We start from the raw sequence: 23693 nt of genomic DNA, 5'->3' as shown, positions 1-23693 counted from the left end.
CAGATAGTACATGGGTAGACAAGTCTAAGAAGCCTGGGACACAAATTTTCATGGCTATGGTGGCTCATTTACCAAAAGCATTGTATTTAGCATTAACTCTAGAAGTGTGTACTCAGTTTTGACCAAACTGAGCCTCCTAGAGGGCTATGACAATTTGTGCCCCGTGCTTTTTAGACTCTTCTACCCATGTATGCTGGCTCCCTTGGCCAATAAAGCGAGATGAGCGCTGCAACCCCAGAGTCAGCTGCGACTGGACCTAATGGTCAGGGGTCCCTTTACCTTTTTACCCATGTATTATCTGAAACCAAAGGAGTGCATTGGTTGCCAGATGTGAAATATATTGGCATTATTTTCAGCTCTCCTACCCCACTAATAGTCTGTCCAAATTCCTTGCTCCAGTTGAAAACAGGCAGAAATGTGTTTGCAACCTGAAGATCCAGAGTGCTACAACCCTATACACCCTTGCTTGGGAGTAAAGCACAGAGGGACTTACTTCTGAGCACACGTGCATAGAATTGCATTGTAAATTTTCAGAACTTTTTCTGACACATACCTGTAGGAAATGAACAGCTGGGATGGGAATTTAATCTTGTTAAGGTTTATGACAGGGTGATAGCTATGGTCTGGCTAACTATCAAACACTTAACACAATTTAGCCATAATGAATCATAATCAAATTGCCTATGCATAGTGTGTAGGTGGTACATGACAACTGATATTAAGGAAGGGCTTCTCAAATTGCAAAAGAAAGCCCTGTGCAGGGTGATCATTTATTCCCATTATATTGTATTTAACTTTTTTAACACACACACACACACACAATTACAATCCACAGAGAAGAATGTATGAATTAGCTTGCAATAGAGGAAACTGTTGTAGTTCAGCAATATCTGAATGGGCAATTCCATCATCCCTGGGCTGGGTCTGATGAAAATTTAGATCCAACAACAAATGGGCCCTAATCCATGCAGTACACAGAATTAACAATGCCTTGCTACAATTACTTTATGATTATATTTTTGTCTGAAGTGCTTTACTAAAATATTTTCATTATGGCAACATGAGCAAGGCACAATTTGGGGGATCATTTATTTAAAATAATTGTTTTTAAATGTTTAACAATTCTGGGAAATCATTTATAATGGGGGGGAAATATGCGTGCAGAAAGCCTTTTAACTTTGTTTGAGCACCTGCTTCATCATCAGCCATGGCTGAGTTTCCCCCCCATCTGTAAATCTTCATGCCAGAAGCTGGAAGCGCTGTCTGCATGAGGAAAAAATGTATTTGGATTTTAGACTCATTTTAGAAACCACAGAATGTGTCATCTGATTGTCAAATTGCCTGACCAATAGTGGATATTGCCTTACCAATTTCTGGCCCCCTTGAACAGATTAAGGAAAATGCAGGCATATCCCAAGTAGATGATCTTCAAAGAGCGCCAGGTTCTTCTGAAAATGTGCTTTTGCAAAATGTGTCATTTACATTTTCATCTTTTCAGGTGCAAAGTAATATCAGCAGGTAAAGAGGCAATCATGTCAGCTTTACTAGCAAGAAACTGATGAACACCCCCTCTTGAGGCAGTTTCCACTTACTTTCTCGAAAAATGAGTAAGCATTTTTCTGCTGCACAGGAAGCAAATATCTTTTATGAAGCAACCAATCACTCCAGTCAGCTTGAAGTTTCTGAAGGAAAGTTCTGGAAGCACCGAGGTAGGTCTAAAGAATTCTTCTGACTTCACTGCTATGTGGTAAAGATATGACAGAATATTCAGTTTCTGGCATCATGCAAGCTGTTTATGGGCTTCTGCAGCATAGGAGGCGGCCTCATAAGTGAATATTGCTTCTTTGGTGTTCTGTAAGGGGTTCAGTTAAAAGTGGCCAGGACCAAAAAGTGAGCAATGCTGTGAGCACCTGTTTTCAATAATTTGGAATTTAAAGAAATGCAATGTCATGGGTCTAGTTTCTGTGGCTCTTAAAATTGTGTTGGTTTAGGAAAATAGGAAGTTGCTTTATGGGATCATTGGTACGTCGAGATTGGGGTTGTTACCACAGTGTGATGGTGCCTCTGCAAAATTTCCCTGGAGCCTACAAAACCTCTGTTCCAACCTCCTGCTCATTGCCTTCTTTATCATGGGTGGGTGGGACTGGTCACCTTTTTCTCCCCCTTGAAAGGTACATAAAAGTGAAAGAGGAAGCATCAGCAAGAAGAGCATCAGTTTTGGGTACTTAAACAGGTTCCCAAACTTGGGTCTATAGCTGTTTTTGGACCACACTTCCCATCACCCCTGACTACTGGTCCTGCTAGCGAGGGGTGATGGGAGTTGTAGTCCAAAAACAGCTACCGACCCAAGTTTGGGAAACCCTGGTCTAAAACACAACTCAAGACTGCTCCCATGGCTATCCCAATCCCTGATGATCATAAATCTTATTGAAAACTCTTCCAACCCATCACCACTTCCAGGCCTAGCACCTGAGCCAGCTCTCCTGATTCAGAAGTTAGTTATGCATTCAGCGTTCAATTAAGCTGGGACAAGCATGCCACTGCAGATGTGTATCCAAATACATAACAGTGGCTGCAGAAACCTGCTTTCACACACACATTTCAATGATGTCAGTTTCCAGCTGTACCTCATCCAGTGCCATTGTGCTGTGCAATGCCCATGCATATGTGAACCAGCCCTGTGCCATATTGTGATGCAAACATCACGGCCATCCTGCGCTTCGTATTGTGCAGTTAGTACGATTTGAAATATCCCCACGGCTAAGAAACACGACCACATTGCTTCCTTGTCACTTGAATGACTATATGAGCTGCACTTAATTCTGAAGGTTCTGACACAAGGATCAGGAGAAGGCCATTTTCTATTCTGAAAATCTTTCGGAAAACAAGCAACTCTGTCATCACACCGATATTTATATAATGGCCGAGTGTTGTCTGCAATGTCTGTAGCTATTTTGTCAAAAAGAATACTTTGATGGTTTATGAGTATCTGCCTCTCATTAGATTTTTTTCGGGGGGGGGGTAGCTGCACTGTAATATAGCTAAAATGTCTGCATTGCAGAGGCCGTATTGAGGTGTAGAACTCCTTGCTGTGCTAATTATCCTTTTGAACATACTGTGCTCTGCAAGGAATGGAAATAGCTACATTAATCACCACGTGGGGTTTCAACGTGAAAGGTTCCTTTTCAAGCGCAGGTTAAAGCCATTTCCCAAGCAGTCAACGACTATCTGTACACAAAGACATTTGCGCTTGAGGGATTTGTGGCTCAGCGGCTCGGCTGAATTTTGAACAACCGGGGGGACACTTTGGGCCAATCTTTGAGTATCGTTTTCCAATTGCCAGATGGGAAAGAATTTTGCATTTCGGGATACTTCTTAGTCCATAGTGGTTTCCTGAAAGCCCAGTACAGCCCACACCCCTGAAGGAGTTGGAGAATGTGGGATAGCTGTGGATGCTGTGCAACTGCGGCATCCTTGGACATGACTTGAATCTGCAGAGGGAGGAGCTGGTCTTTGTGCTTGACTAGCCCCATAGGCTACAGCAGGGTTTCTCAAACTTGGGTCTCCAGCTGTTTTTGGACTACAACTCCCACCATCCCCATCTAGCAGGACTAGTGGTCAGGGATGATGGGAATTGTAGTCCAAAAATTGCTGGAGGCTCAAGTTTAGGCAACTCTGGGCTACAGGGTTGCTTATTCAGGGAGGGAATAGGTCTTCCTTCAGAACTTGCAATGGATCACAAGTTTTAGTGGTTTGCTGATCAAACCTTCTTCCCCTAGAACCCTGGGAAGGGGAATAGGAGTCCCCTAACAACTGACAGCTCCCCTAACAAACCACAGCTCCCAGAATTCCATGTCTGCTTAAAGTGGTACTGTCGTGCTTTGAATGTACGGTCACCATCTTGTCCTTTGCCTCAGGCACCCGAAAGTCTTCGTGTCCCAGTGTCTGACCCCGTTAATTTGTTTTTAAAAGTTTCCATTTTCTCTTTGATCTTAATTTCCATTCTTGGAGCGACACGAACTACTAGTGAGAGCAAGCCAATTAACTACAGAGCCCTGACTCTTAAACTCCCATAACAACAAGCTGCTATTGTTTCTGCTGTTACTTCTTCTGTTTAGCCCAGAGGGAACTTTGTCGTTCTTTTGTTCTTTCCCCCTTCACCAATTTTCATGAGCAAATGCCAGCGTAGCTAAAATCCAGACGCTTGTCGTTTGACACCAGATAGAGTGCAGTACGATTAGCACGATTAGCTGGTTTGGGATTTAGCTTTCCACTGGAATTAATGCTCTGGAACATTAATCTGCTGAATGCTGCATGTTTAGAAAGTTTTTGTGTTTGCATATTCTTTTGGAAAGATAGTTGTGTTTACACAGGCTTAGATTTAAAAATGTAATTTCGTGCGTAACCGATGGTGTGGGTAATCGACTGATAGCAGGCAAAGATTAATGCCAAAAAAGAAAATACATATGTAGTATTTAAGCTGCATTAATATTCATAATGTTCCCTGCAGTTATTATGTATAAAATACTTTAAAGTGCTGTTTCTTCTTGGAATTCTGGTTTGTGTTGTTTCCCACCACCACCTTATTTTGAATTCTGAACAAAGCTTCCAAATTACACGGGCAGTTAGGATTTCTGCTTTGCTACTTTTTCTAGTACATGGAAAAGTTCTTAATCAGATTAAATATGTCAATTTCACCATTTCAGCTTATTCCACTAATTTTAGCAATTGTTGGTAATGATGAGTCTTTCCATCTTTGTGCATTGTCAACATTTACTAAAGGTTGGAAACCTCCCATAGACTTTTTGCATGAAAAAGAAAAGGAAATAATGACATTTCAATTTGAGGATTAAAGATAATGATTAATAGAAAATGGCTTTATTAGGTGTTATACTGGAGTGGATGAAATGAATAAAGTTTATTTGGTCAGATGAATAATCGGAAGTTCTTTAGCTTCTTAACTTTTTCCTTCTCTCTTTCTGTTCTTTTTTTCTCTATCTCTTCCTCTTTCTTTTTTCTTTTCTCCTCTTTTCTTTCTCCTTTTTGCCTTTAATTTAATGTTTTAGTTTGGACAAAAATGATATGTGTTGGTAAGTTTTTATTTTTCTATATAAATACAAATAGTGATAATAATAAATTTAAAAACAAAAGTTCTTAATCAGGCTTGCTTGCTTTGTTGTTGCTGTTGGAGCCTGGGAGCCCGGAACCTGGGAGCCCGGAAGTTTTTTTAAAAGCCAAACAGGAGGAGAAACTTAAATCCTGACACGTGCAGCAACCTCGGTTCTAGGCACAATTTTAGGGTGCTTATAATGAAACTAAGCGGGTACCTCCCTTTTTAATGGCATTTGAGGCTTAAAACTCCCTGCCACATTTCCCAGACTGTCTCCGCTAGGGAATGCTTCATTAGCTAGAGAAGGTTTGAGCCTTGTTGCCAAAATAAACCCAATATAAAGCCTAAGAGCTTGGTTCAGATGGCATTGACACGAGATTGACACCACCACAAGAGACAAGCTGTTCTAAGATGAACAAAACTGATATGGCGTATTTAAGAGAATTGTTTACATAAGGGAATAAAGTGTTGCCTTTCAGATGGTAGGATAAGATTGCTTAATTGTACGGTTCTTAGTTAAACAAGATTAAATTTGCTTGTTACAGTTCTTAAGAGTTTTCCTCGGCTAAATAAACTCTCAATAGGTTTTCCTTCAGGCAAGATTTCCCTAACCTTCATCCCTGCCAAACCAGGATTAGATACTATATAGCATTTTCCCTCTTCTTCCAGCTCTTTCTGCTGCTTCTTACTTCAGTGATGGTTCAGATGTTACAAGGACTGCCTACTGAAATTCTCCCTGTGGTTAGACTGCTGTTTGATGCTGGGTTGTGCTACATGTGAACCAGGCAGAGGGCCTTCTCGGTAGTGGCGCCCGCCCTGTGGAATGCCCTCCTGTCAGATGTCAAGGAAATAAACAACGATCCGACTTTTAGAAGACATCTGAAGGCAACCCTGTTTAGGGAAGTTTTTAATGTTTGAAGTTTTATTCTGTCTTTAATGTTCTGTTGAAAGCCACCCAGAGTGGCTGGGGTAGAAATAATAAATGATTATTGTTATTATACCTGATTGAAGAATCACCACCATCACCTCACAGCATGGCTTCTCATTCTTGAGAACCACCAGCTCCATTCTTCAAGCCCTCTTCTAGCAGGCTTCTCCATGATTCCAAAACTGCCCCAAACCAATCTCTTTCTCTCCTGACTGGAACCTCTGACGAGTCATGTTCTTACTGCTTTTGGGACCAAGGCTTTTCTTTCAGCCGGAACTCAGTTCTGGCATCTCTCAGGTGAGCATTGTTGCCATTATAAAAGAACAAGGGCGGTGTTCATGGTGAGTTCTGGCACCTCTTGCTGAGATCTCAGCTTTTACTGAGTATAGAGCTGAGACTCATAGATGGGTCTCAGCGAATGAGTCAATTTGATTATTTTTTGTTGCTCTATATATTATCCCAAAGTTTGAGAGTTAGTAGCAAAGATGTTTTAAAGGTTGTTGAAAACAACCCCATTGAAGAAGATAACAGTGGTCACCCAGACCTCATTGTGTTTGCAAAAGAGCCTCCAAAACAGTTCAAGCTTCAGGGCCTCAAAAATGTAGGTCCACTATTGCCTCTGTTCAACTTTAAAAATGTTCTCCAGACTTCACCATTCCTTCTGTCAGTTTCAATTTTATTTGTAAACGATATTATAAATAAAAGAATCACAAAGCTGTGCTTGCTTGATCAAAACAACAACAATGCAGCAAGTGCTCCCCTGCAGACTTTGCAGCTTGTTGCAAGTTGGCCGAAAAAACTTGAGTTGTACTCAGTTGTAAAATGCTTCTTTGTTTGTTATATCTAAGCAACGCTGTTTCTTAGATTAACCATTAATTCCAAATTAACAACACCTTTTGTCAGAAAACGCCAAATTAAAATATACAGAGAATAATTATCCAGTTTTCTATTCATAGTATTAATAAAGCAAAGCACAATGAAATATCTTAGAGGTGTTTTTTTTAAAAAAATTGTTTAGTGGGTTGTTGTTGTTGTTTTGCTTTTATTATAGCTTTACAAATATAATTTGCATCAGTGCAAATATTAACTACCTCTTGATTCTTAGGAGAGTTGTTTGGAAAAGATAATTTCAACAGACATAGTCAGCTCTTCACCAGTTCATGATGAAAATGGTGGCAATGCGCTGTTTCGCCCTCCTCAGCTCGAAGGCGAGTTGCTGTTAGCATTGGGTAGGCAAACGAAGGCGCGGGGGCCGGATGCGGCCCAATCGCCTTCTCAATCTGGCCCGCGAACGGTCCGGGAATTAGTGTGTTTTTACATGAGTAGAATGTGTCTTTTTATTTAAAATGCATCTCTCGGTTATTTGTGGTGCCTGCCTGGTGTTTTTACACGAGAAGAATGTGTGCTTTTATTTAAAATGCATCTCTGGGTTATTTGTGGGGCATAGGAATTCATTCACCCCCCCAAAAAAATAATCTGGCCTGCCACATGGTCTGAGGGGCAGTGGACTGGCCCCCTGCTGAAAAGGTTTGCTGACCCCTGCGTGTTAGCACTGACACCTGCTGCCCTTCACTGGCAGATGGCAGTCCCCTCAGTAGGTAGAGTGAGTCACCTGCAGGAGAGGAAAAGCAAGCCCATCTTCTCGCACCATCTTTCACGGGACTTCAGCGCCACCTCTCTGGATTCTCTGGGAGAAGTAGGCAGTTGGCAGAAGAGGAATTGGGCGGGAGAAGAAGTGTCATAGTGTTTCATGTTGGTTTACACAGAATGTAGATGCTAGTCTTCACACAATATATGCAAGCGGTTTCTGAGTTCCCAGGAACTTCTGGCTTCCCTTCTTTGGCTCCCACACACCCCTTTTTGACCCCGGACAGGGATATGATGCACCCCCTACACCCTCTTCTCCTGGGCCCTGTCTGAAGGTCCCTAGAGTCTGCCTAGCAAAAGCTTCACTGAATTACAACCCTTTCCTCTTGCTGGGACCACCGTCTGAAACATACAAGTTTAAATTAGATAATTATTTTGAAGGTTTCTATTCTTACCCTCATCAACAATACCAGGATGATTCACAACAGTGCAATAAAATTCCAATAAAACCATCACATTAAAATGCATGACAGTGTCTGGATGAACAGAGAGGTCTTCAGTAAGCACTGAAAGCACAGCTGTATTTTGTTGAGGAGGTGATTCCATTCATAAGCTGCTGCTATTTCTACTACTTTCTATCAAGTGATACATTTATATATCACTGCTTCCTGTGTGGAAATTTTGTACATTTGGTGAAAAAAATTCTGTCCTTTGGCTGCCTTTAAAAGGGAATGGGGCTTTCCTTAAGTCCTAATCTTTTGGTATCTTGCATCCCCAGTCAAAAGATCTTGGGAAATAGTGCTCTGCTTGAGACCCCAAAGAGCCTTTGCAAGGAAATCTAGACAGACAGTACAGAGGCAGCTGGATTAATGGTGTGACAACACTTCTTTATGTGTAATCTCTGCTTGGGTTATCTGCTCTCTGCAATGTGTGGAGGGCACCTTGGTGCCAGAGAGCTCGTTGTGCAGAAAGGATATCACCCACCCACCCACCCACCCCATTCTACGAATACAGTTTCTATCCTGGGTCAGAAAAAGTTTGAAGAAATGCATTCCAGAAAAGTTGCACTTTGTTGCTGCATAAACGGGTGCCTGCAAAATTCATTTGGAGCTTTCCCACTTTGCCGAGTGCCTCCAATAAAAGCACTGAAGCAAAGACGATAAATTTCCATGAATGGAAAGTAGTCAAGCTGAAAAAAAGTCATTCTTTTGTAAGTCAATAGCGTAATATCTAGGATTTAGCACGTGCAGAAGTATGATATTAAAGCTCACCAGAAATAGCCTTAGTGACCTTGAACATGGGCCTTTAGAAGGTGAAAATATATCCCATACGATCTCGAGTGGTCTGCAGAGTCAGCGTATATACAGCCGTTAGTGAACATGTCTTTTAGTTTTATAATGTACTTAGAAGACTAATCAATAAACCTGACTTTGGGAAATACAATCCTCTTCCTCTCTCTGAAGGAAAAAAAAAGTGATATATATCTTCTGGAAATCTAGTTAAAAAGTAGATTTCTTGTTTTTCAAATATGCTTTGGAATGTCAATAAAAAGAAGAAGCAAGATGCTTCTGCCTTAGAAGGATAAAGGGTAATTACATCCCTTGTTGCAATTGAGTTTGTGACATGCCTGCCATGCCCTCAGACTGGGCTTTGACTTGTCTTCTGTCATTTGTAAGAAGTTGCTCAAAACCTGGTGCTTGGCAGTGGGGAAGATTTGCTGTAGGACAGGAATGCCACAGCTGTGCCCGACCAGATTGCTCAATTCTTTTAATGTTAACTTGAATTTGACCTGGCAAATTGGGAAGTAACAAATCTCCAGGCTTGATGCCAGCTTTGGGCAGACCAATCCTGTAATCAAATGATGCTGTGAGGAGAAAGCTATGCTGCCTCTACACCTATGGAACAGCTGCTCTGTCCTTTATGTACTCAGGAGAGGAAAACACACTTCATTTCATTAAAAAGAAGAAGTGTAAAATGGTTTTGTTTGTATCTTCATCTGAGGATAACCAAGTGGTTTACAACACAAAAAGACAAAAATAGATAACCCAGTAACAAACAACCAGCACCCACCAGTTTAAAATGTCATAGATTATTCAATTCGCCCAAAGATCCAGGAGAAGAGGAATGTTTTTTCCTGGTGCCTAAAGATATGGAATGAAGGTGCCAGGCGAGCCTCCCTGGGGAGAGCATTCCACAAACAGGGACTCACCACAGAAAAGGCCCATTGCTGTGTTGTCACCCTCTGGACTTCTAACAGAGGAAGCACACAAAGAAGGGCCTCAGATGATGATTGCAGGGTCTGGGGTGGCTCATATGTATAACATGTTGCAGTAATCTAACCTAGAGGTTACCAGAGCATAGATGATTGATGTTAGGCTATCCTCATCCAGCTAAGGGTACAGCTTGGCCACCACCTGAGCCTCAAGTGACAGCAATGCATGCAGAAGTACCCCCAAGTTATGTACCACCAAAGGAAGGCACCCTCCAGCTAGAAAGCAAACAGGTGGTGGAGGGGTACTGAAGCATCAGCAGGGAGCAACAACCAAATGCACACACATTTCTATAGCTACAAGAGGTGGCACCTAAGGGCAGGAGGATAGAGTGCATCTAATATCTGAGAAACTATTCATTACACAGTGGGCTGGGGGGGAACCACATGCTGCCAACCCCATCCCACTTGCCCTGTGCTAAGACAGGCACAGCAGGTGACTTACATGGTTGTGGGGCATGAATTCAGGATATTGAAGAAGTGGTGCTTCTGTTTCCACTACAGCACTATATGAATAGGACATCTGAGAAGGTAGCCAAGGTTGTGTTGGTGTGCCCCATGGTACACAGCATGGCCCTGAGGCATCATTCCAGTGGGGCCAGATAGGATCCTTCTCAGGTTCCACTGGTCACTGAGGGGAAGCCAGTACCACATCAGGACCAGTTGTGGTCCACGAATAGGTCACCAGCAGCTTCTTCACCAGCAATCTGACAGTAAGCACACAACACCTGAGTCTTGGCAGGCTGGAGGTGTTTCCATGGGTGTCAGCTACTGGGGTCAGGTGAGCATGCAGGATTGGAACTCTGAGGATCTTATCATCTTCATAAGCAAGTAAATTAACAGGTCTATGGAGGCTGTGTATCAGTAAAGATGTTTTTGAGTGTAGAGAGGACTAGTGTGAGAAGTAATGTGAGACTATATTTTAGCTTATATTTTTGTTCTTTTTCATGCCAACAATTTATCTCAGAACACCTAATAATAAGCTTACTTTCCTCCATTTTGGCCTTGTAACTCTATCCTGAAGAGCTCTTCACTGCTGTAAACTTTGCAGGTTTCCCTAGTTACATTATTTTCTCTCTCCTTCTGTAGGATATATATATATATATTAGTGGACATAATGAGTGATGCTGTGATGCAGGTTATTAAATTCAAAATGTTTCCACAAAGTGATCTGCATAGCTTGGAAGACATGGGGAGGGTGACATAATACAATTATTTCTAAGGCAAGAGGTGGTTATATGTAGGTGGATGTTTCATGTTGTTTGTCTCTGGTGAGCCATCCTATTAGTTATTGCTTTTCCCAGCCTTCATTCCAGCTCATACCACTTCTGCTTGGTTGCCTAATTATTTGCTGTCGTATTGGGTCTCTCAATTATAAGGTTGTTTTGGGGAAGGAAAGTGTGTGTGCCTAGCTCCTTGAGAGGAAGGAGCCCTAATCAGGTCAAGGTGTCTTGTTGGTTCACGAACACCAAACATTCCTCTGGTTCAGGAGTTTGGGACATGTATAATGAGCAAGGGGTTCCTGTTGTCATTCATATGATGGATGGTTATTAGGAAGTTCCATTTTCCTATTGCTTCCAATCCGCCATATCTCTTCATCATTAGAACACTGTCTGCATATAAATATTTTAAAAAGCAATGCAGTCAAATCCAATGTGTGGCTCATCCCCTTGAACTTGCAAGGGTTTCTTCAAAGCTTATGTTACTGGAGTCTACAGGGGTTTAATCCCACTGAAAGGAGAGACGGGGAAAGTGATATTTTCCATAGCAAACATTTTCTCTTGCTGAATACACTGATTTGCAGAGTAGAACATGAAGGCAGCGTTTATTAGTCTAGTAGGCTTGAGATTCTGCTTTCTTTAGCTGGCACATCAACAGTATTTTGCCTTTAAGTGGGTTCTGTCAGTATGTCTGCTGATGTCAGGTTTGAGCCCTAGCAAGGAGAAGGAATAGGAAATTTACTCTGCGTAGCATGGCATGTAGCCTTGATGGTAAACTCTTCAATTTGATTGCTGTCTATAATTCCATCACCATCCATTTCCCACTCCCACTTCCCCTTGATGCTGTTTTTAAAGTGAAAGTGACTGTCAGTGAATTATTTGGTCCATTGACAATTATCTTGAAATCTGTTTTCCAAAATCTGTTAAAAATCTAGCAGCAATTTCTTTTTACCTTCTAGCTGGGGTGGTGAAATTTTTCAGCATGCTTTTCCAGGACTTGGGCAGGGCACATGCAAGTGGGGAGCAGGCCTAAAGTGAGCAGAGCAATTGATGCAAATGTTTACCTCTGCAAAGTAGGCTGGTTTCTACACACACACACACACACACACACACACCCTCTGTCCTGCATCCAAGCACACAAAATGCATTGGGAGCACTCTAGGGCATATTCCAGCCAGACAAAATCACTCTTAAATGGATGCAAAGAAAGACAGTGGAGTGTGTGACCTGGAAGTAGAGGGGCCTGTGGGGAGCACATTTGGCTCTCAGGCCTGAAGCTCCCCCACTGCTCTAGATCATAGAATCAAGATGTTCTTGTAATGGCTGTGTTCAGACTGAGCACACAATAGTTCTCTTCAGGCATTCCTTTCACCATGCAGTTAGCATCACATGGAGAAGGAACACCCATCTGGCTGGGTTTCCCCAGCCACTCTGCGTGGCTCCCAACAGAATATTAAAAACACAATAAAAGATCAAACATTAAAAACTTCCCTAAACAGGGCTGCCTTCAGATGTCTTTTAAAAGTCAGATATTTATTTCCTTGACATCTGACGGGAGGGTGTTCCACAGGGCGGATCCCACTGCTGAGAAGGTCCTTTGCTTGGTTCCCTGTAACCTCACTTCTCACAGTGAGGGAACTGCCAGAAGGCCCTCAGAGCTGGACTTCAGTGTCCGGGCTGAACAATGAGAGTGGAGACTCTCTTTCAGGTATACTGGGCCAAGGCCGTTTAGGGATTGGCACACGCACAGCTTCTGCAACTTGCAGGACAACTGCAATGGGGAATCTCCTCTGCTTGTGCCAGTTTCAGCAGTAGTGGGTGGTGCGGCAGGGTGGTGTCCCACACCTGACCTATCGTAGGTTGTGTTGCTTCTGTTTACCAAGACTGGGGTGAGATGGTAGTGAGGTTGGAACAGTGCAAACTCACTGGCAGGAGTATTGGATTGGCTCCCCTACCACCTCACCTCTTCCCCTCTGTCCTAGTAAGCAGCAGAAATGCAACTGACCAGTAGTCAGGTGAATGGCGATGCCACATCACACCAACATCATACTGAGTTTTAGAACCCTGAAGCATCAGAACAGAGGAGCCTAGAAGAGTAGAGCAAGCTCCCCATTGCAGATGTTCATCATCCAACTTGTAGAAGGTACTGAGGTCTGCAATGAACAGGGTGGAGTGGAGCAAGTTAGCTCATCCATACTTGTTAACTGTGTGGACAAAGAAACACCTGGAGAGTGTTCATGTTTACATGCGGCTTGGTTGTAATAGCATTGTCATATACACATAGAGTAGTCCTGTGCAAATACCTTTATCTTGCCCTAATGGAGAAAGAGAGTTTTATGGCTGCTTCCAAAATGTATGTTCCTATTAGTTTTGTTGGAAGAAACTGATTAGCATTGATTCTTAAGAAACCCACCAATCAGTCCTGCTGAATCCCAACAAACCATATTTAATTCTGGTTGCGATTTGTCTCCCTTAACCTTGTGTTGTGTTCATTTTCTTGTAAAGCAGAGCCTTTTGAGGTAGATAAATTCTGGCTAATAGGCTTAGCATTGGCAAACAATTTCACAGGCAAACATATTATTCAAGTAAACACTCAGAGTAAACCTAGATTTGTACACATTTCCCTTTAGATTTGAATTGATAGTTGGTTGGAGAATTGTCTCTGGATACATGCTCCAAAGTTATTTCATTAGCATTGAAATAATTTCCACAATAAAATATATTAGACAAAGGGTTTTAATTCTCTCACCACTACCCCAATTATAAATGTAGCATGGAATGTGAATATTTGGGACCATTTCTTTTTTTGTAGTTTAAGGAATCTACCACTTAACCTAAACCAACTTCAGATACCAACTTCCTCGAGAAGTTGTTATCATTAACCAATTAAGTAAAACAATTAAGTGCTCGTATTGAGCTTATAAGTAATCAACAAGTTATGTTTCAAATGCTAACACATTTAATATAACACATTAAAGCACTAGTGTAATTAATTGGGGGGGAAACAATCATAAGAGAATATTCTCAATTGAAAGAGCTTCAACAAGTTATGATTTACCTAGACCAGGAATTTTAAGATGACGTATTTTAAAACCAGATATGAACAGATATAAGCATGATCATATTAAAGGATATTGGTGGTGGTGTATTGCGATTGTCACCTGCTGCCAATATTTGTACCACACATATATTGTGATTTATATTACTTGTAGTGCTCCTCTGGGATAGAAAAGGGCTCAGTTGCCTCCAGTGTCCTGAATCTGCAGAGGTTAGCAGAGTTCTGTGTGTGCCTAACTATTTTGTGGCTTTCTTGGCAATGGTAGCATAATGTCTTGCTTGAAATTTCAGTTTCCAAGATCAATGAGTAAAAATGCCTCTCACCTCTTCATCCTATTTGCCTTCAGGAAGGTGGGAGTTTGCAGTGACCTTAGTCTTAGTGGGATTCGCCTTGCATCCATAAGGCTTCAGGCTTGACCATCTAAAATCTCACTGTATAAACTTGATTTTTAAAATAATGTAATTTTTAAAATTAATTTTCAAGAGCAAATAGAAGCATGAACATAAACATTATCAACATTATCAAATCAATTGGTTCCCCCCTCTGCCCTCCCCCAGAACAGAATATTAATGCATCAAAATTTTCCATAAACCTATATTTGTAGTTAGTGAGTGCCAGTCATCAGGGTGTTCATTATAAAATCATCAGCATCAGATGCATCATTCAGAGCACGCACTCTCTTAGTTAGTTTCTCAGATAAAGCAATTGTCCATACATTCTGTTTCCATTGTGTGACATGCATATGATCAAGTCCTTGCCAGTTTTTTGCTATAAATAATTGTGCTACTACCAGAATAAAAGTGATAAGTTCCTTGTGTACCAATTTAAGTTGTGTTTCTTTAAAAATGGTTAATAAACCTATTCATGGTTTACGTTGTATGTCCTGGTTCATAATTTTGCTTATTTCTGTAAATACCCTTTCCCAAAATGGCTACACTAATTCACATGTCCACCACTTATGGAAAGTTGTGCCAATTGCTTTTCACCCTCAACAGCGTGCCAAAGACCGATGCTTTGTCCATATAGCTGAAACTAGATTCCTACCCAAATGAGGCATAGATTGAGGGAAGCAATGCTTCTGTATTCAAAAAGATTCACAAGGTTTTGAGATATGTAGTTCCCAAGACTGACATGGGTAGAAATGGCAATGTGGCATGAAGGGCATGGAGGAAGGCTCTTAGGGATGGAGGCAGGAAGAAATAGTATAAGCAGCTGGGGTTGTGAGCAGCTTCGCTTGGGCATCTTCCCACCATCCTCTCCCCACAAGAGAGCAGATGTTCCTGCTAACATCAGGGCTAAAGTAGTTTGTGTCAGGAGACATCTTGGCTGATTATGCAGGCCACTACACCTGGGCATCTCAACAGGTCAGCTATCTCTGCAAGATACACCTTTTCACAAAGTCCAACTCTATTCCTTAATTCACAAAAGTCTTCTTCCTATGTGCACTGTACCTACTTCCATTACAATTCATATGAAAATGTAAGTTTGGGCACAGTTAGCTGTGAAGTTACGTTGCTCCAGCAGAATAAAACAGTGGGATATGCTCAATAGACAATCACATATGGAGTTCTTTATCTTTCCTATATTATAGGGCTTTCTGCAATGGAATCAGTGATCCATATTTTTTGGAGTTGTCTCTGCCCCCTTTCCTGTATGAAATGCAGGGAGACGTGTGAGATTTGGGGAGGAGGGTCTGGCATCACACTGATCTTTGGAGGGAGACTCCTCACTGCTGCTGCCCCCAAATCCTAGTGCAAGGTTAGGTATGAGACTGTATCTGCCAGTCACTTGCGGCATGTTATTGCCAGGCTGAAGGATGAAGTCACCAGTGACAACCTGGCATTGGAATTTGTGGACCCTTGTAGGAATTTTGCTACATTCAAAGCAGCACTTAATCTGTTCCATCATCTTCTCCCACAAATAGTACAAATGGGCAAGGACTCAAGCACCACGTTTAATTGATAGCTTGAACTGATTAATTTTGTAATATTTTTATGCACTTCATATCAGTTGGAACGTCGTGGTGTTTTCATTTCAAGGAAGAGTCTCTTAAGCACTTTGACTTAATCATAAATCTTCTCATTAATATTTATTTTAGCCACTTTGGGAGCAGCTGATATATCTTTCTCTGGCAGATTCAGACTGGAGGAAGCATTCATTCATAGAATCATGGAGTTGGAGGGCCCTTGTCATCTAATCTGCTGCTTGATGTAGGAAATCCAAAAATAGGCTGGCCTTACGAGATTATCATCCTAAATATACAATCAGATATATATCCACTCAAATGCTCAGATGTGAGCCTACTTTATTTACAGAAATTGCACACTGAGCATGGTGTTGCGGAGTTTTCAGCTGGTAGTTTAGGGATGCTCTTGGAACTGACCTTAGAGTCAAATTTCAAGGTCTTGACTGTAGCCAGAAGTGCTTTAGACATCAAGACCGGTGAGCCAGTTGCATTCCTTTCTGGAACCTTCCGACATATCTGGTGAACTATGTCTTAGTCATCTCATCAATTATTGTAACATGAATTGTGGGATTGCCCTTGAAGACTGTTTAGAAACTTATATTGGCTCACAATGCTGCAGTCAGGCATTTTAATGTGAGTTGGATATATGGTTGATGTTATGTCTTCTTTCATACCCCCTCTGAAAACAATTCAGAGTGCTGATTTTTATCTATAAAGGCTGAAACAGTTTGGGACTAGACTGCTGAAGGACTACCTTCCTCCATATATTCCTGCCTGAGAACCGAGATCTTCCACGCTTCATCTGTTCATCAAGTGACAACATGCAAGAGGGTCTTTTCTGTGGTGGCCCCACCATCTCTGGTCTTTATTCCTCTTTCTGGAGGAAAGTTAAATATTTTCTTTTTAAACATAGTTTTTGAGCTCTCAGTTATTTTCGCTTGTTTTCTTTCGCTTGTTTACATTATTGTTATTGTTTTACCATACAGTCTTCTTAGGAAGAGCGAGATATTAATGATTAATTTAAGAAAATATATATTTTTGTTGTTGCTGTTGTTTATAGGATTCTGAATCTTTTAAGCACCTTGCAACCCCCTGCCTTTAAGAAGATTTGTCACAGGTATTTTTGACTGTTTAGTCAAGTCCCAAACAGCTGTGTTTAAATTTTGGGAGGCACTTATATTTCCTGTAAGAACTTATCATGTTTTTAAAGTTGTCTGACTTTGTGCTAAATTTCTCTTTTTAGCGCTTCAGTTCCCTGTGCAGTGTTATCTCTGACCCACATTATATTGTTCTCTAGACTTGCACTCTTTTCCTCTAAGCTTTCGGCAAGACAGTTCTTATCCCCCGCTTGCCTTGTTCTGAGCAGTTTTAAATTAGTTTCAAAAAATGTCTAATGCATTCTGACCTATTTCCTGTCTATCAGTGTGTTTAGCCAGACATTTGTATCATCCTTTATAGCCTCTACACTGCTTTTTAGCTAATTTGTGTGTGTGTCCCAAAATAGAGAGGGCAAAAAGGAGCTCCAGCTCTAGCTCAGAACCCAATCCCATGGGTATGGAGTAGCAAGGCATCAAAGAATGACTCCTATCTATGGTTTTATTTCAGCATCACACAAAAGAGACTATTTGTTCTTTCCACAGTGCACCACAACCACATTGCTGTAATTGTCCTTAGGTACCCAGGCTATAAATTAGACCTTCATGACCCTCCTTTTAAATGGAGGTCTTCAGTCCTGCTTTGAACTATGGCACTTTCTCTTTCTTCTCTTGGGGGGAAAAATGCATAGCAGCATTTTCTTTTTCTGTGCAAACATATTGAGACGCGTAATGGTTCCCGTCACCTGCCCTGTCAGTATGTTCAGAAATAACTTTTGATTTAGGTCCCAACTGCATTTGTGCTTTTGCTCAAATAAACAAGCCGTGATTAAAAAGACAACAGAATAATATCAAGTGAAGCCTGCTATAATGAAGTTCAGGCTTAGCAGATGAATAAGGTGATGATGCTCTGGAGATCTGCCCATCATTCCAGAATCTTAATATGATCTATCGTTGGGCACTGATAGTATTTCACTCATACACAAAATCAGTAGCATTCATGTCCCATCCTGCATCTTATTTTGGATGCATCACTTTGCATAGATCAGGAAATGGGAAACTGGCCCTCTAGATGACATTGGACATAATTTTATTTATTTATAAAAGTATTTCTACTCCACACCACCATATCATAAAATGTCAAGGCGGTGTACAAAATTAAAACATGGAACGCCATTAAAAACAACACACTGATGGGCTAATAAAAATAATAAAAACCAGCAACAAAGGCCTGTCATCATAAACAGTTCTTCAAGGGATGCCTAAAAGTCAAACACTAGGGTGTCTGCTGAATCTCTGTTGGAAGAGATTTCTGCAGCATGGGACCAGCAACACTATATGCCTGATGTCTGCCTTTAACTCCTATGAACCCCAGCTGGCATGGGCAGTGGTCAAGGTGATAGACGATGCAATCCAATAGTATCTGGAGGGCCACGGGTTCCTTATTCCTGGTACAGAGTCAACTCATAGGATTTTGTTTATGGACCATTATCAGTACTAGAGAAACAAGTGGCAGTAGCCACAATTCCAGTGGTGCTCCCCCCCCCCACAACATTTCCTGGATTTGTGACATAAACAATGCCAGCTGATATCAACGATTTGAGGGATCCTTGATAGTGGGTGGCTGATGGGAGCATTCTGCTGCATCTTACATCCATCTACTAGCTAGCCACAGAACAACCGACCTGGCACAAGACAGGCAAGCTGCATATGGAACTGGAATATATTTCCTATGTTGTCCAGTTATATCCTGTGTTCAGCTCCCATGCTACTGCCTCCATTACCCAGAAAGAGCAACACTGGAGTTGTGATAGCTACCACCATAGACATTTTGAAAAAAAACATTGAACAGATATATCTGTGATAGCTAAATGGACTTCTACATTAGATGCAGTAAACTTCTGAGTACCAGGTCTTGGGGCGAAAAAGGGAAGTTATTACCTTTATACTTTGCCCTAAGAATTTCTGGAGGCTTCTGACTCACAATAACGGAACAAGGATGCTGGACTTCAGTATCATCTTTTGCCAACCTGAAGCTTCCAGGTGTTTTCAACTACAATTCCCACCAGCCCTAGACAATATGGCCAATGGCCATAGATGATGGGAACTGTAGTCCAAAACACCTGGAAAGTACCAGATTGGGGCAAGTTGACTTGGAAGATGGACCCATGGTCAGATCTACCAGGGCTGCCCATGTATTCTTCATGGGTAACTTACCATCTAATTATTTAGATAAAGAATAATCCAAATGAATCCTTTGAGAAGCTGATTTCACACCATACTGCAGGCATTTTTTGTACGGAGTTTTAATTCAAGCTGGAAAAGATTGCTTACTATGCAGCCACTGCTTAAAACCACAATTCCACGATGAGACTCCTCCAACTGTATATATGATGAGCCAGATATTGATAGGCTGCAGTCACAAAGTGAGCTTATTTTTAATGCTACCACCAGGGCTGGCCCATGAGAAGCCAGCTGGATTGGCAGTTGAATAGAATCCACACTGCTTCAACAACACTGGCAATGAGACAACATCACTCCTCACCATACCCTGTACATTCTACTTTAAGGAATGTAGTCAGACTGCATGATACACAGAGCTCTACCATTGAAGATGGGGACTGTCTGTACTCCTCCTGAGCATTTTCTGCCTATGGTGCTCTGCCCCAAATACCACCCTTTCCAACACAAACTCATCTTTGTGGTTTTGGGAATTGGCTGTTTGTCTTCTTCTTCCTCCTCTGTTACATTTGCTTGATAAGGGAAGACTTAAATAAATGATGCTTCTTTGAAATGCATCTTCAGATGCCATTTAGAGAACATTAACAATACATTAAAAAATAAGAGTGGGGATCTCTGATTTTAGCTTCCAGCAAAGTCAGCCTTTAAAGTAAAATTCAGTGTTTGAATCTTCCCTCTGAGGGTGTACATCTGGGCAGTTCAATAAGTCCAGGAGGGAGAGCGAAGCAGAGTCTTATCAGGCATTTGCTTGGAGTGCTTTCATCTCCTTGGCACTTTAGTTCAATGAGACTGTGTATACAGAAGACAGATTGGTGTTTAAGCTCCCAGTGGACCACATAATATTGCTCTTTCTGCTGGCTTCAGTGAGGAAAGCCTGCCAGCTTCTCTGCAGAATGGCTCCCTGGGAAATGGCATGTGAAGAATGAACCAGGAAGAAATGTCTAGAGCACACTTTGGGAAATAGACCACTTTTATTCACTTAATCTATCAGCCTGGTGACTATCACCATATTCTTCAGTCAGAATGGAAAACTCTTTTGCTTTCTTCCTTTGCCAAGGCTCTGATGAGTGATATTTTAGTTGTGCTGCTGTAATGGCAGTTTTGCAATTGAGGCCAATGGAGTGAAGATTTTCCTGTGAAATGGGGTAGGGGCGGACTTGTGCCGTTTATCCCTTGTATCTCCCTGAACTCACTGCAAATAGATGTCTCTCAAATTCCACTGTGGAGAGAAATATCGCGTTTATGCTCCTGTCAACACTGCCATGATCGCATCTGCAAAGGGGGTTTATGTTTCTGCCAGTTTGCTTGTCTTCGTGCAGCACTTTAGATGTGCGATATCAAGAAACTGATATTTAGCAGAGATGTTGCCTAGTCCTATACACTTATACTTGGGAGTAAGTTGTGGTGAATTCAAGGGGACTTACTCCCAGAAAATGGTGCATAGAATTTCAACCCTCCTCATAATTAGATTGCTGGGGGTCTCAGGTAAGGTCTTCCTCTCTTCCTAGAGTCATAGATATATGGAGCTGAACGTCATCTAGTGAGTGCAGGATCCCCAATTCTGGCTTTAACTGCAGCATCTCTGACAGACAGCTATCCAGTTTACCCTCATCTTCTGATGCAGCTGCTTAGGTTGAGGAAGCCTAATTCCAGTCAGTGTACAAAGGACCTGACTTCAAAGCATGTGACTTCTCCCAAAGAAGGGGGTGCAGGAAATTGTAGTGAAGGAATGGGTTTCCCAAACCCAAAACTGACTGTGTAGGCAGCTTGAAACAGGCACCAAAATCCCTATTTTTCCTTAGCTAAAATCCATTTGCTTGAGCTCTGAGTCAATGTATAAACAAAAACCTGGCTGTATAAACAAGTGCTCAGAGTCATCTCCTTTATCAGTTTGTGACGGCAAGGATGACTTTGGCTGTTTCAGTGGAGTAGGGGTGACATGTCTAGGTCTTATCTTACGTCCTGACGCACAGACCTAGTCCGGGAACCGCGCCAGAGTGTGTTCTTGGAGTTGGTGACCTCTTGCTCCAAGATAAGAGTAGGAACAGGAATACCCTTTTATGGTCAGAAGTACAGGAAGGAATACCCTTTTATGGTTAAGAATACCGGAGCAGGAACATATGTGATGTCAACCTGCGTGTATAGGCTGACGTGGTTGGATTCCTGGGGAAGGAGGGAGAGGGTGCCTGGAGGATATATATACTGCATGAAATTGCTCTTTTCTTTGGACTTGCTGTGGATACACCACGCTGGTGCCTTTCTGCTGTTCCGTAGAGCAGAAATAAAGAACTCTTTCTCTGAACCAACCCTCGGTGTCATTTGACTTCCTTCCTCCTGTCCAGGAGCAACGCAGACCCAATTGGTGAACTCCAATAAGGCTACAGTAGCTGTGTGCGTGGCAAGCTACAGTTACCATGATTCTTTGGGAAAGCAATGTGTTTTAAATGCATGGTGTGGGTGTGACCTTACAGCCAGTCAGTGCGTGCCCACTAAGAGGTCACAGGGGAGTGGCCAATGAGAGTTCTGGTTTTCTTCCCCATCCTCCTCTCTTGCAAAAGTACTGTGGACACTTAAGCATTGCTGTTTTAAAAATATTTAACACCTAAGTAAACTGAAAATGCCTTATTTTGCTTGGCTGCTAGGAGAAAAATCATGTTCTTTTCCACTTGATCAAGTTCTCTCCCTGTCTGGCAGTGAATCCTGACCTATACCCTCCCCCCTCCCCGGTTCACTTCTCTGTGTTATTTTCGTGGAGTTACAGTGGTGCCCCGCAAGACGAATGCCTCGCAACACGAAAAACGTGCAAGACGAAAGGGTTTTTCGGTTTTTACGTCGCTTCGCTAGACAATTTTCCCTATGGGCTTGCTTCGCAAGACGAAACGTCTTGCGAGTTCTTGCGAGTTTGTTTCCTTTGTTCCTTTGTTTCCTTGTTTTCTTAAAGCCGCTAAGCCGTTAATAGCCGCTAAGCCGCTAATAGCCGCTAATAGCCGTGCTTCGCAAGACGAAAAAAACGCAAGACGAAGAGACTCGCGGAACGGATTAATTTCGTCTTGCGAGGCACCACTGTACTACTGCTTAATAGACATATTATTATTATTAGTTATTGAATTTATATACCACCCTATACCTGGAGGTCTCAGGGAGGTTCACAGAAAAGATTCAGAGCGGTTCACATAGAATTTAAAGTTTTTTTCCATTAGGGGACATCATTGTTGGGCACATGCTGTGGCCTCTTTCGCAGCCGGCGACACACTGCCAACTCTTGATGTCCCTTGACCCTGTTCATGCTTCTGCTCCTCTGTGCAGTGGCTGCCCCTTGACCTAATCCCTCCAAACAAGTGAGCTGTGACAGGAGCAAAGAGCAGGAGCAACAGCCTCTGTTCACCTTGCTCTCTCCCTCTTGTCCTGGCCCCAAACAGGAAGGGGAATGACCTGAGGCCCACTCAGAGAGATGAGTCACTGAGGACATTCTCCAATATTTGGATCCGACATTGCTGGGCTAGATCATGGAATGAATCTACCATAACCATTCCAATGTCCTTTTGTCACACAATATACTAAAAACACATATATTGAAAACCAGATGGACCAAAGTGCTGGTGTATATCTGGTGTGTACTATTTTAAAGGGGGGAAAAACCACAGCAAAACAGTTGTTACATGATAATCGGTAATGTTCAACATGTGAATGTCATTTCTTTTATTATTCCAGACATTTGCTAACAGCTCCCCCCCTCCCGCCACCGCAAAGATGAATATATTCTTTGTGTGTGTGTCACCATGACTGAATAGAGAGAATACTAGTCAGAGGCAAGATGAAACAAGAGAGAGAAACAAATTGCTGTAATTTTGCTCGAATTAGAGTACAATGTAATCAGAACCTTTCTATGAGTGGGGTTCTTAAAAAAAAAAAAACTTAGGACAACTTTGTAAAGCATAAAAGCTTAATTGTTTCTACGAAATATTGAAAGGTATGTTTCTAAAACTGCTGCTCTGGATTCCTAGGTAGATGTTAGCAAAGCACGTGTTGTGACAAACTATTACAGAAAAATTATATACTGAAAGTGATTGATATGTTATAGAATTTACCAGCAGACTGTAGGCAAATGTAGCTATTTCTTTCCAGACAGGCTGTCTAACCTGCAGTAATATTCAGTGATCATCCACTCCCCATCATCTTTCATGTGAAAGAAAAGCATAGTGCATTTAGTAATTTGGGGA

General features: G+C 41.9%; 1 protein-coding gene across 2 annotated transcripts in view; it reads left to right on the top strand.

Annotated features, from left to right (window-relative positions):
• Positions 1 to 23693, top strand: part of ZNF385D (zinc finger protein 385D) — a 551565-nt gene that overhangs the window by 66414 nt on the left and 461458 nt on the right. For both annotated transcript variants that reach the window (XM_053409980.1, XM_053409979.1), the window contains one exon: positions 1499 to 1709. The gene's annotated coding sequence lies outside the window, so the exon portion shown is untranslated. The remainder of the gene's footprint in view (positions 1 to 1498; positions 1710 to 23693) is intronic.

Source organism: Podarcis raffonei, chromosome 12 (genome assembly GCF_027172205.1).
Source record: "Podarcis raffonei isolate rPodRaf1 chromosome 12, rPodRaf1.pri, whole genome shotgun sequence".
In the NCBI taxonomy this organism is placed as follows: domain Eukaryota; kingdom Metazoa; phylum Chordata; class Lepidosauria; order Squamata; family Lacertidae; genus Podarcis; species Podarcis raffonei.
This window is presented reverse-complemented; position numbering and strand designations above follow the sequence as displayed.